We start from the raw sequence: 14,054 nt of genomic DNA on the forward strand, positions 1-14,054 counted from the left end.
TCGGCCGCTCCGGGTCTCAGTCTTGACTCGGACTCACCTCAAGTGGTCCAACACTAAAAAATGGTAGTGCACTTAGCTGCTTTTGCTGAAAGCACTATATGCCAATCTCTTCCTCCCTCTCTGTCGCTCTCTTTGGTTCTCTCTCCCTCTTTTTCTCTACCTCTCTCTCTCTTTTTTTTCCATCTCATCCTCTTTCTCTCTGCCCCTCCATCTCTCTCTTCCCCTCTCTATCTATCTCTCTATCTCTCTATCTATCTATCTATCTATCTATCTATCTATCTATCTACCCTCTTCTCTCTACATCTCCCTCTCTCTCACCCTATCTTTCTCTCTGTTTGTCTCTCTTTCTATTATGTTCATGTGTATTTTTGTAAAGTTGCTAGAGAGAGAGAGAGAGGGAGAGGGAGATGGAGAGGGAGAGAGAGGGAGAGAGAGAGAGAGAGAGAGAGAGAGAGAGAGAGAGAGAGGGAGAGGGAGATGGAGAGGGAGAGAGAGAGAGAGAGAGAGCTCTAATGGAGGAGAGTCAGCATTGACCATATTGTGCTCCGTGTGACTGACGTGAACTTGAATTTCTTTGCCAAGGCTGCACGGACGTTGCCACAACAATTACGGCGCCCCACAGCGGCTTTCATAAGAGCGAAACAAAGCTAACACCAGCTCTGGACGCTCCACTCTCCAGCCTGGGCTTTTATTTCATGCCAAGGCGAGCGGGATGCAAGGTCATTTCAGCAGTAGACTGCTGATATTAAGGATATTAAGCGCACAGGGAGGCTATTTGACAGATGTTACATCTTCATAAGAGGATTGGCTGCACCCAAGTACCCTCTCTGCACCCCCCCGTTCTCTAATTTCTAACACGAGAGCCTTCAGATCACACCAGGACGTACACAGTCACAGAGCGGCAGCAGAGGAACCGCTGCTCTGGGGTCAGTCCAGTCTGTGATGGTGATAAATCCCACTGAAGAGGAGTTTACAGAGTAAAGCACTGAGTTCAGTACCAATGACCAACATCTGCATTACAGCTGCAGGAGCACGTTACACATCTTCTCCCCTCCACTCTTTATCTGTCTGTCTATTTGTCTGTCTGTCTGTCCATCTATCTATTCATCTGTCTGTCTGTCCATCTGTCTGTCCGTCTATCTATTCATCTGTCTATCTGTCCATCTGTCTGTGTCTATCTATTCATCTGTCTATCTGTCTGTCTGTCTATCTATTCATCTGTCTGTCTGTCTATCTGTTCATCTGTCTCTCTGTCCATCTATCTATTCATCTATCTGTCCATCTGTCTGTCCATCTATCTATTAGTCTCTCTATCTGTCTGTCTATCTGTTTATCTGTCTATCTGTCTGTCTGTCTGTGTCTATCTATTCATCTGTCTGTCTGTCTATCTGTTCATCTGTCTATCTGTCCATCTGTCTGTCCATCTATCTGTCCATCTGTCTGTCCGTCTATCTATTCATCTGTCTGTCTATCTAGCTATCCTTCCCTCTTGCGGTCTCTCCTTTATGTCACCTTTTTCTCTCTTCCTATGGACTGTATCTCTCTCTACTCCTTTTTCTGCAGTGTTGCTCTCCTCCTTTTCTCCTGACGGGGTGAATATTCTTTAGAGCTGTTAATAATCATGTAAGCCCCCCCTTGGCTGTTGTGGGGGGGGTGGGGGTGGGGTATAATTTGCGTGTATCTGAGTGTGTGAGCATATCTGTGTGTGTGTGTGTGTGTGTGTGTGTGTGTGTGTGTGTGTGTGTGTGTGTGTGTGTCAGTGTGTAGCGCCGTCCACGCCCCTCTCCTCCTGATGAACGCTCTCCTCACCTTCAGACTGCAGTGAAGGTGGAGAGAGGAGGGCTGAAGTGGCACTTTGAGATCAGAGTCTTACAGACATCCACTGAATTAACATCTCACCCTTCAGTTCGCCTTCACTGTCCGCTGGTCCGTCATCCTAACCCTCACACAGGTATTCAGAGTTCTAATGCTCATCGTCACAGTTAAGGACCCTTAGCAACATCCTTCTTGGGGTCCCGCCCACCTGGCTCAGCAGGATTTCTTTCCCCTTCCAGGTGATGATGGCGCTGGGTGGGGGAGCGGCAGTAGGAACATTCTCAGAAGCTCTGTATTTGAAGGCTACCTACATAGAGACTTGGGTAGCACTTCATTTACATAAGGACTTCATTACACATGAATAAGCATTGAATAATATTGAATAATATTAATAAAGCAATACTTAAGTATTTATAAACAGTTTGTTACTAATCGCAAGATGACAAGGTGGTTTATGAAGTAAATAACATTATACTGACATGAGAGATCTTAAACTGAAGTCTGCACAGTCTGTTTCATTTATAACACTGTTATAACTATGTCCTTCTCAAATGATGGAGCTTATACAGGCCAAGAAGAGGCCGAAATAAAACCACTATATCAGTTGTATATATTTATAAGTACAAAAGGTTCAGTTTTCAATGTGTTACGAAAAGGTAATAAATGTCTATCACCTCATGTCAACACCTTAAAATGCCAGGCTCACTGCATTTACTTCATAAAACATCCTATGTCATCTTGCGATTAATGGCATAAGCTGTTCATTAATATGCAACTATTGCTTTATAAGTACATAATTCAATAGTTATTCATCTGTTATAAAGTCCTTATGCAGGTAGCCTGCAAATAAAGTGTTACCAAGACTTGATAACACATGCATAAACGCTGAATAATGTATTTCTAAAGCAATACTTGAATATTTAAGAACAATGTATGTCAGTAACCACAGGATGATGTGGATCATTCTACCAAAGTGATTCAAAGTCAGAACTGAAACCACATTCTGGACTTTTAACTGACTTGGACTTTGCTTTGAGTGATCCCATACCTTAATTACGTTTACTTTATTAAAATACATGTTTGAACACTGCATTTTGTCACTAACAATATAATCATAACACTACTGAAAAGCTACTAGATGTTTCAGTAGTGACTGGTTTGTTAGTGACAATTTTAGCTTATTTTGAGCAGAACTTAAAAACGCTAACCAGTACATGACCAGCAAACACAGCTTTGAACAGTTGAATCAGTTGAACACTTAAAATCATATTTTTATTAAATCACACTTGCTGAAAATGTTCCACACTGATTTTCAGACTTTGGGATACATTTACTTCAAAACAGTGGGGTCTAACTGCTCACCATGTGGACATGAGGGACAGGGATACAGTCTTACTTCCTGCTCTAAAATGCAGGGGCGTGGCTATAATAAGGTTCCGCCCATGGACTACAACTCTTTTGGTAATGAAAATTGAACAGCATTTTTAATTTCTTTTCATTATTATTCAAAAATTAAACTCAAGATAAATCTAAATATTTCAACTTTAATTTAAAAGAAATCTTAAAAAAAAATAATAATAATAATTAAATATTATTTTCAGAAGTGTAAATTTAGAGGTTATGGTTTGGGACAGACATCTCCCAATAGGAAATACCCTATAAATGATGTGTATATATTTAGCTTATTACTATCTCTGTTCATGCCTTGGGTTTAACTTGATCATAACATAATCAGCGAGTGTGTTTATATGCACCCAATAATCCGATAATCCAATCACAATCAGGTTTCTGCAGTTATCTGATTACTCAAATGGTCATGTAAACAGCACACTCTGATTTCTTAGATTGGAGTAAGGTCTAGAAATCCGATTAATAAATCTGATAAAGAGAGCTGGATTTTAGCTCAGTAATCAGATTTCTCAGTGCTTGTGAACTCTTACTCTGATTTCTTTCAGATTTCTCAGTCTGCACATAAGTGAGCAGTGCTGCCACAAGATGGCAGCAAAACACTTTTAGAGCGATGCTCAAACCACCTACATGCTCAACAAAGTGAAGGATTTAGATATTCTTCATCTTCTAGATGATGGATGTTCATATTTTCAAGTAAAGTGGCTCAATATTTTTAAAAAAGTCGCAGCATGAAGTTTGAGATTTATATTATGTTTACGTCACGACGACTTCTGTGTGTTTATTGGCTGGTTTTAAAGCAGAAATCTGATTACTGTCTGATTCATGTAGAACTGGAGTTTCTCCATTATCTGATTACTCGTGCATATAAATGTGTTGATTGAATTACTGACAAAATCTGATTTTCTGCAGTAATCGGATTATTAAGTGCATGTAAACACACTCAGTGTAAATATCTAAGATCTGAATAATTAATCGTTTTTTTTCTAATACTTGTTTTGCGGTGGTAACTAATTCAGTAGAACAGTACATATCTGGTAATGCCAATAAACATTTCTGTCAGCACCTCAGTGTGTCTGCATTTAAATACACCAATATGTGTTTCTGTTGTGACAATTCGTAATGAGAAAATTTTACTGTGAAAATTAGTGTAAAATCCTGGCATTAATTAAGTGTCCAGTCTGAACGGACAGGTTCAGTCTGCACTTCTGATTGTTTCAATGCCATAAAACTACAAAAAACATGGCTAAAATATAAAGTATGTTTCTCTTCCTGCATAACAAGACTGCACACAAATTCAAATTCATCAAATTCAAATATTAATAATGTCTCACACAAATTGTGTTCGGGGCTGAAAATTCTGAATCTGCACTCTCCACTGGAAATTTCAGTGAGTTTCAATGAGGCACGAATGAGAAATAACTCATATAAAATTACAACACTCTTCTTTTATGGCCTGCAACTTTACAGGGGAAGAATATTTAGAATAAACCATCCAGCTAAGACTCAGACTGCGTCCACTGCACTCTTATGGAGAATGCTCATAACCGCCGTATATAGCCAGTCATAAATCATTTATAAAGCCTCTGTGAACTTGTCATTCAATATTTATGTACACAATATTTTGATATTGCTGCACCTGAGTCTGTTATTGCCCATATAAACATGCGCTGAGGAATATGAAACGGTTATGAAAGTCACAGGAGCAGGTGCCGTCTGGACGTCCACAGCTTTTATGGTCTCTTTCTGGTCCTCTTCTGGCCGGTGTGTGTAAGCACAGTCGTTTTTCCTTGAGGCTGTGGATGAAGCCTGAGCTCAATGACCCTCACAGCGGCCAGAGGTCAACCAGACGGGCTGCTGGAGCTGCAGCAAGCGGATTATAAACCTAAACAAGAGAAATGGTTCTGGCATTTACCACTAAAACTCACAGTAACGCTGACTTCACTGAAATGTGGCGCTGACCTATTGTTGATTTATACGCTCTGTCTTCATATTCATAAAAGCCGTTTACGCATCTGCTTGTATTAGCTTTAAAAATCAGCCTGGGGGTTTGTTTGGCGTCTGTTTGTGATGATTATATCTGAGTGTTTTTATTACTGTTCAAAAGTTTGGAGTCACTCATCATAACAGTCTGTTATTTTACATACAACAACTCTAAACTTTAATTTCTAGAGAAAATGGGGACTCCTAACAACCACCTGGAAGACCTGTAGACACCAACACTGTCCCAATCAGATAACCAGCACTTAAATCTCTCATCTCTGAGAGAGAGGAGAAAATCAAGCTGCTTCAGATCTGAAAACATCCACAGGTGTTTCTGTCCATCCTTCCACTGTGAGAAGACGACTCAGCGCTGCGGGTCTGAAAGGATGTGTAGCTGTTCAAGAAGAACCTCACTGAGAAAAGGAGACGGACACTGATTCAAAGCTGAAGTACCTCAGTTCTGTCTTGTTGATTCAGGACGGGTGAATTGGTAGTGAAGTGTCAATAGTTTTTGATCCTGACATTTCCTTTCCATCAATCTTTACATATATATATATATATATATATATATATATATATATATATATATATATATATATACATATATATATACATACATACATACATATACACTGATGCTTATAAGTTTGTGAACCCTTTAGAATTTTGTATATTTCTGCATAAATTTGACCGTCATCAGATTTTCAGAAGTCCTAATAGTACACAAAGAGAACCAAGCTAAACAAATGAGACAAAATACACTTGATCATTAATTTATTGAGGAAAATGATCCAATATTACATTTCTGTGAGTGGCAAACGTACATAAACCTTTGGGATTAGCAGATAATTTGAAGGTGACATTAGAGTCAGGTGTTTTCGATCAATAGGGTGGCAATCAGGTGTGAGTGACCACCCTGTTTTATTTAAGAACAGGGATCTGATCTTCACAACACATGTTTGTGGAAGTGTGTCATGGCACGAACAAAGGAGATTTCTGAGACCTCAGAAGAAGAGATGTTGATGCTCATCAGGCTGGAAAAGGTTTGGACTCCACCATCCCCTCCAGACAGATTGTGTACAAGTAGAGGAAATTCAAGATCACTGTTACGCTCCCCAGGAGTGGTCAACCAACAAAGATCACACCAGGAGCAAGACGTGTAATAGTCCGCGAGGTCACAGAGGAACCCAAGGTAACTTCTAAGGCCTGATGCAAAGCCTTTCAAACGTACTGTATTGCTGTGTGTAATATTACTGTAGAAATCTCAAATGTTCCTAATTTTTTGAGTGCAAGGCTTTTAAAAGTCTCAATGTTGGTATTGGGACAGTAGCTTCATTTTATCAGCTGGAAAAAGAAAATCTGTTGGCCAACCTTAACGTGGGTGTATTGAATGGTGCTGCACATGAAGCCTGGAGCAGCTGGTGCCTTAAAGGAGGACGTGCACCATCTGCTGGTAGAACATTTACTCACAACACCATCACGGCAGAGTCCGCCACTCATCTTCTAGTTAGTTCTCAGCTCTATTTAATAAAAGGCCTTAGATGCATCTAACAGAAGAACCAAGTGTTCAGGTTAAACTACTGTGTTCAGGTGGCATTCATAACAGCTGCAGTTATTTCAGGCACAGATCTTTCCCTTTTCCACTCTTTATTCAGAGATAACAGTGTAAATGATGTGTAAATGGTGTAATCCTGCGTTTCCCACCTCCAATCCCACAGTGCACCTGTGCAGATCAGTGTTTTCCTGCTCTAACGCTCCAGACTGGCTTGATCATTAGTTAATGATGAGGCTCAGGTGCAGGAAGATAACATGATCAGAGCTGGGATCCACAGCGTCACACCACTTACAGACTGTGATCTCAAAAAGAAAAGGGAAGAAAGAGGGAGAAATATCTGTACATTGTCTGCTCTTATTTAAAACCATACAACTGAATATCTGCAGTGCTGCTGACCCAAATCTAAAACCTTAACCTGATATCCGATGGGGCTGAAGTCCTTGGGTTGAACAGGTGTGTTAGATGAAGCCTGGAACCACAATTTCTCATGGCTGTACATGTCTGGATCAGGGATGGTCACCACAGCATTTGATCCCTCATCCCTCACTGGCCACTTTATTAGAAACACTTACCTTGTACTTCCACTCACTGGCCACTTTATTAGAAACACCTACCTTGTACTTCCACTCACTGGCCACTTTATTAGAAACACCTACCACCTACCACCTGCCACCTACCCTGTTGTTGCACAGTTTATCAGCCTCCCCTCTACCCAATTCATCATTGGTCAGTTTCTGATCATAGGACTGCTATTGTCCAGATACTATCCAGAGGATGGTCTGTTCTCAGCACAGCACTGACACTGACATGGTAGCCTTCATGGCGGTCATGGTAGAGTTCGTGTTAGTTCATGATGCTGGTCTGGTGGTACGAGTGTATCAGACACATATGTCAGTGTCACTGCTAGGTTGAGAGTGGGCCACTATCCAAAAATATCCAAACAAGAGGGGCTCTGTGGTCAGAAATTGACCATTGATGAGCTAGAAGATGACTAACACACATCAACAAAAGAGTCCAACAGTGTCTAACTGTACACCAGCAAGCTGGAGCTACAAGAGAGAGTTTTCTGATAATGTAGTAGTCTTAATGTATGTATATATATATATATATATATATATATATATTATATATATATATATATATGCATATTAAAAATGCATATTAAAAATATTTAAAAAAAATTATAGATTTACTTTGTGGTACATCAGTGGTGGAGCAGATACTGGATGGTATGTTTGACCGTATAATGAACGTTCACTATCCTGAGTTAATTCACATGCTACCCTCCCCTATTCAATACAGCTTCTACACATTAGCGCATAGGTATGTGTTACACTACCATATACTAATTCTAGCTCTATGGAATCAATATCACATTTCCATGTGGTAGAAGTGTATTCAGTCTTCTATTGATCGTGGGTAATGAGTAGCATGTTGCTATGCTGGCTCCACCAGGTCTATAAGCCTGATGTTCTCCTCAGCTCTCTTTTAGATGAAAACTAGCTTTAGGCTAACTCTGGCACATTGACATTGATGTTCTTCAGTGATGAAACTGTTCCTTTATTAGTGTTCTCCATGTAAAACAAACTAATGAACTGCATCTCAGGGTTGGGTTCCTCTGTTCCTCACTCTTTGCAGCTGGCCTCATCAGATGCACAGGGGTTTGGGTGACCATATGCCACTCTCAGTGTGATCTTACCCCACGGCCCAGGGCTCCGGTAATGGAAGCTGATGTAAGACTTATGTAAGATTTATCCTGTTCTTCAGTGACCATGAAATGGATTCACAAGACAATGGAGCGATGAGAGGGGCAAATACACAAACAACCTGGGGGCTGTAAAATTCCATATTAATGCTGAAATTTGTTTTTAGACGTTCTCATGAAAATTCCACCTGGTGTCATTATAAAAGACGCTGCCGTTGGTTGGGAAGATTTCAAGATTTTATGCTACAAGTAGCAATCATGGTGAAGGTGAAGGAATTTCCAAAAGGTCTCAGAGAGAACATTTTTAAACAGCACTGGAATGAAAGGTACAGAGTTCTAGCAAACACTGTAACCCTTACAGGTTGATGATGTTGTATACAACATCAAAGGATGTCGCACATAAATGATTAAATCTCAGGAGTCCTGCACGCTAGAGACTTTTATTTTGCCCTTTATTTAGCCATCGACAAGTCAGGAACGCAGCCTCCGATTGGCCAACAAGTCAGGAACACAGCCTCCGATTAGCCAACAAGTCAGGAACACAGCCTCTGACTGGTCAACAAGTCAGGAACACAGCCTCTGACTGGTCAAAAACTCAGGAACACAGCCTCTGACTGGTCAAAAAGTCAGGAATGTAGTCTCTGATTGTTCAAAAAGTGAGGAACACAGCCTCTGATTGGTCAAAAAGTCAGGAATGTAGTCTCTGATTGTTCAAAAAGTGAGGAACACAGCCTCTGACTGGTCAAAAAGTCAGGAATCGAGCCTCTGACTGGTCAAAAAGTCAGGAACCCAGCCTCTGACTGGTCAAAAAGTCAGGAATCCAGCCTCTGACTGGTCAAAAAGTCAGGAACACAGCCTCCGATTAGCCAACAAGTCAGGAACACAGCCTCTGACTGGTCAACAAGTCAGGAACACAGCCTCTGACTGGTCAAAAACTCAGGAACACAGCCTCTGATTGGTCAAAAAGTCAGGAATGTAGTCTCTGATTGTTCAAAAAGTGAGGAACACAGCCTCTGACTGGTCAAAAAGTCAGGAATCGAGCCTCTGACTGGTCAAAAAGTCAGGAACCCAGCCTCTGACTGGTCAAAAAGTCAGGAATCCAGCCTCTGACTGGTCAAAAAGTCAGGAGCACAGCCTCTGATTGGTCGACAAGTCAAGAACCCAGCCTCTGACTGGTCAAAAAGTCAGGAATCCAGCCTCTGACTGGTCAACAAGTCAGGATTACAGCCTCTGTTTGGTCAAAAAGTCAGGAACACAGCTTCTGATTCGTCGACAAGTTAGGAACACAGCCTCTGTTTGGTCGAAAAGTCAGGAACACAGCTTCTGATTGGTCATCAAACTCCACCCAAGGCATCAGTAGATGGCTAATAGCCATGCTAACAACAACAATATCTCTTTTCAACACAGAGAAATGGATAAATAATCACATACAACATTCAGTGTTGGATGTCATTATGGACTTATTTTCCAAAGTCTACAAAAAAGGCAGTAGTTCAAGGCTGGATTACAAAGCTTCTAAAAGGGATACGATCACGCTGGAGCCCTCGTTGTGAATGGCACAACACCATCCTTCTCGGAAAATAAAAGTAGGTCTCTAACATGCAGCATTCCTGAGATGTATTCTTTTATGTACTGCATACGATATCATTGACCTGCAAGAGTTGATCTGAGAATTTGCAATTGAAAAGTTCATGAAAACTAACCATCCCTGGACACGTGTCACGCAAGATTTCTCTCAGAGAAGCCAACAGTCACTCGAAAAGAGTTGCAGGATGAACTGAAAGCAGCAGGAACAACAGTTACACAGAGAACAATGAGCAATGAACTGCACTGCAATCATCTCTATTCCTATGCCCAAAACAAAACTCCTCTACTGAAAAAGAAGCTGAGGGATGCAAGTCTAAAATCTGTAAACAAAACAAGCATTTAGACAAATCAGAACTCATTCAGAACAATGTCCACTGGTCAGAAAAAACAAAAATAGAACCCTTTGATAACTCAGCTCGTCACATTTGGAGAAAGAGGGGTGTGTGTATGATCCCAAGAACCGCAGTGAAGTATGATGGTGGGAGTATCAGGGTATGGAGCTGCTTCTCTGCAAACAGTACTGGGGTATTGAATGAGACATGAATGGACCGACGAACTGGGAGATATTAGAATAGAAATTTAATCTCATCAGAGAAGATGGACGTTCCAACAAAACAACGAGTCCAAACATACAGCAAAAATAATTCCAGAATCTTGAATCCCATTGAAAAATTACTCTATCAATGGGACCCTAATAATCTTGGGGAACTGAAGATGGTTTGCCAAGAACAATGCCAAGAACTTCTGACATGTTGAAGCTGTAGCTGCCACGGCTTTGCAACAAAGCACTAATGTTGTTAATTATGCTTATGAAAGCAAACTTTTTTATGTGTGTGTAAATTTGAGGGGAATTTATGCACTGGAGGTAAATACAGAAGTTTCTGAATACCTGTTTCCCCTTAATGTATATAATTACGTTTTGCTGACAGGAACACTCTCGTCTAGACATTTTACAGAGTTGCGAGATCATTTTGCATAAGGGACATCTCGTTCTGTCTGTTCCCATACCCAAGTACGCCGTCCTCCGCTTCTGTGAAAATGAGCAAATTAGCATCATGCTGCACTGATGGACATCATCCAGCCTACGCAGAGTCCAGCCCTCAGTTTCATTATCTTCGCTTCGCACTAACAGCACGAGTGCCCAGACTGTTTTGGTTTATAAAGCTTGCAGCAATAGCGTGGTTTATGAGCCAAAATGGCATTTACCCATTATTCTTATTAAGGATGGACTTTGAGTGGTGAATAAAATCGGAGCTTTACTGTGTGGGAAAGTCGTAGTTGCAGTGCGTGACCTCAGTGGTCTCCTCCAGCTCGGAAAGAGTCTGTGGGTGTATGGGGGTGGGTTTGTATGATAGATTATCCGTGCCAAGTTTAAAGTCGATACAAAGTATTGGGCACAGTTTGTACCCTAATTGTTTTTGTATTGCAGAACTACCAGCTTGATGGACGCACCAAGAACTAAGTGCAGATGGTCATATTAATAGTTAATAGCCGTAGTCTGGTTACGGCTTATCACTGCCGAACAGCGCTTCAAAAGTTATTGCAAACTGGAATGACAAGCTAATGCAAGATTTACTATACCGAGTGCTGATTTGGGAAGTGTCTTCTTTAAACGTCTTTAAAGATTCAATCTTGTCAGATTTGTCTACAGACCCCCTCATCAGAGGGGCTCAGCAATGTCAGAGGACTACAGAAGTCACATGTAAGATTAAACAAGAAACTTCCAGAGTCACTGTTCATAATGCAAACTGAACTTCTATTGGCATGTTTGAGGCTGCATCCTCACACTGTAGAGTTTCTTCGGTAAAACTGGAAAATCTTGAAGCTTATTTCAAATCAACCATGTCATCGTGAGCGGTGTAGAAGATATAATTAGCTTTTTGCAGCATTGAGCTTCAATTGTGGTCCATTCCTCTTGGCGAGCTGTCTTCAATTCCCCAAGTTTCCCAAGGTCCCATTGTTGGACTGGCATTTTGAGATTAGCAGCTGAAGAGATTCAGTTCTCTAATCTGATGTGTCCTGATACATCGCTCCATTCATGCCTTGTCTGATCACGTGTAATGCTTCAGTACTGTTTGCAGAGAAGCAGCTCTACGTCCTGATGCTCCCCACCCTCATGCTTCACTGTGGGGATGGTGTTCTTGGGCTCATACATGCAACCCTTCTTTCTCCAAACAGGACGAGCTGAATTATTGCTAAAGAGATCTACATTAGTTACATTTGACCTGAGTACATTGGTCTAAAAGAGTCCTGATTTGTCTCAGTGCTTGTGTGAAAATTTTTAGCAGAGGAGTTTTGTGTTAGTTGATTGCAGTGCAGTTCATTGCTTATTGTACTCTGTGTAACTGTTGTTCCTGCTGCTTTCAGGTCATTCTCAACTCTTTCTGAGTGACTGCTGGCTTCTCTCTTACCTTCCTTATCAACTTTGCTTTGCCACATCCTGTTCATTTCAACTGAGAGTTCTGCATGATGGTTTGCAGTGCGGCGAAATCAGACAAAGTTCAGCAGGTTTCAACTTAATGCATATGAATGTGGCTGCTGCTTTGAGTTTATCCAATCAGGCAATGCTAGACTGGCCTTCATGACGAACAGCAAAACTAACTTCCTCTAAGAGTAGAGAGCAGAAATCCATGACATTCCCAACAGTTTTACAAAATGAAAATATCTGTTTTCATACAGAACTGTTGACAATGAATATTCGCAGAGCAGACGTTCGACTGGATGAAGTTTACTTCGTTTGAGCAATAAGGCAAAATTTAAGTGATGCAAAGCTCATAGGTTACTTGCTAAGGTAGCTAGCTAGCTTGCTAGAGAGAATAAACAAGCGAACGTTCTAGTTTGTGTGGGTGACGGATACATTCTGAAAATAATATAAGCACAAAATGCAGAGGTATGTTCCTTAATTTCCATAACGACATAGAAATGTCCACCAGCGGCAAACAGAGATAAGTGGCACTGCAGAATGTAGCAAGAAAAAGTGCCAGTGAACACGTACCATTAGTCTGAGAGAAATCTTGCTTGGCGCACCTGCCCGGAACCAAACAGTTGTGATTCCATGAACCTTTCAATTGCACATCATGGAACCAACTGTACTGACAGGGATGTTCAAGGTCTTTGTTACGGTTTTTTACATTGAAGTGCTGTTTAAAAATGCTGTCCTTCAGGAAGCTCCTTCACCATGACTTGTTCGGTGAAATCTTCTCAACCAATGGTCAGGTCTTTTATAATGACACCAGGTGCCCTAAAAATATATAGAACTGTGAAGGACCTTTGAGCCTAATACCCAGTAGAACTGTGTATGCACTAAAGCCACTGCATTTTGTGAGGCCGTCTATGTCTGTACATCTAGAGCAAATATGTAGAAGGCAAAGTACAATCTACTCCAGCCTGATCTGGAACCCAACTCACGCTGCCCTGACAGCTTCTGAACTACGACTTCTGAGAGCAAGCAGTCATTTTCTCGCGCACAAGAGTTCTGTGCCGAGCTTAATGCCTCGTCTGAGTCTTTGTCCTACTTTGGTGGGTTATCTGCGCGCCATCGGTGCTGTATTGGATAATGAGGCCTTGAGAGATTCTATTACTGTCCATACAGGCAGATTTACGAGCGGCTAATTACTCCCGCTGGAGCTTTGCTTATTGACGACGCCTTCCTCCAAACGTTCACTCGGGGAGACATGATGGGCCGCTTGTCTCCGCAAACAGAGAACGAATACACTTTCAATCAGGCCGCGTGATGGATTTAATGACAAAACTCATCTTCCCTTTCCCCGTCCTCTGGCTACAGAGGAGAGAAAAAAACAGCATAAGCAGAATCGTGTCGGTCTCAAGAGGACGGAGAACCGCTGTTTGTCTTCCAGCAGTAAACCCAACTCGGGCTGAATCAGGGCTTTTTTTGTCCGCGATGAATAAATAGGAGATGCTTTCTTGGCTTTGCTTAATTTTTTGCGCTGCTGTTTTTGAGGATTAGTGAAGGAGAAGGACAAATGAAAAGCCTTTATCATG

The sequence above is a fragment of the Colossoma macropomum genome, unplaced genomic scaffold (assembly GCF_904425465.1).
Source record: "Colossoma macropomum unplaced genomic scaffold, Colossoma_macropomum, whole genome shotgun sequence".
NCBI classification, from domain to species: Eukaryota; Metazoa; Chordata; class Actinopteri; order Characiformes; family Serrasalmidae; genus Colossoma; species Colossoma macropomum.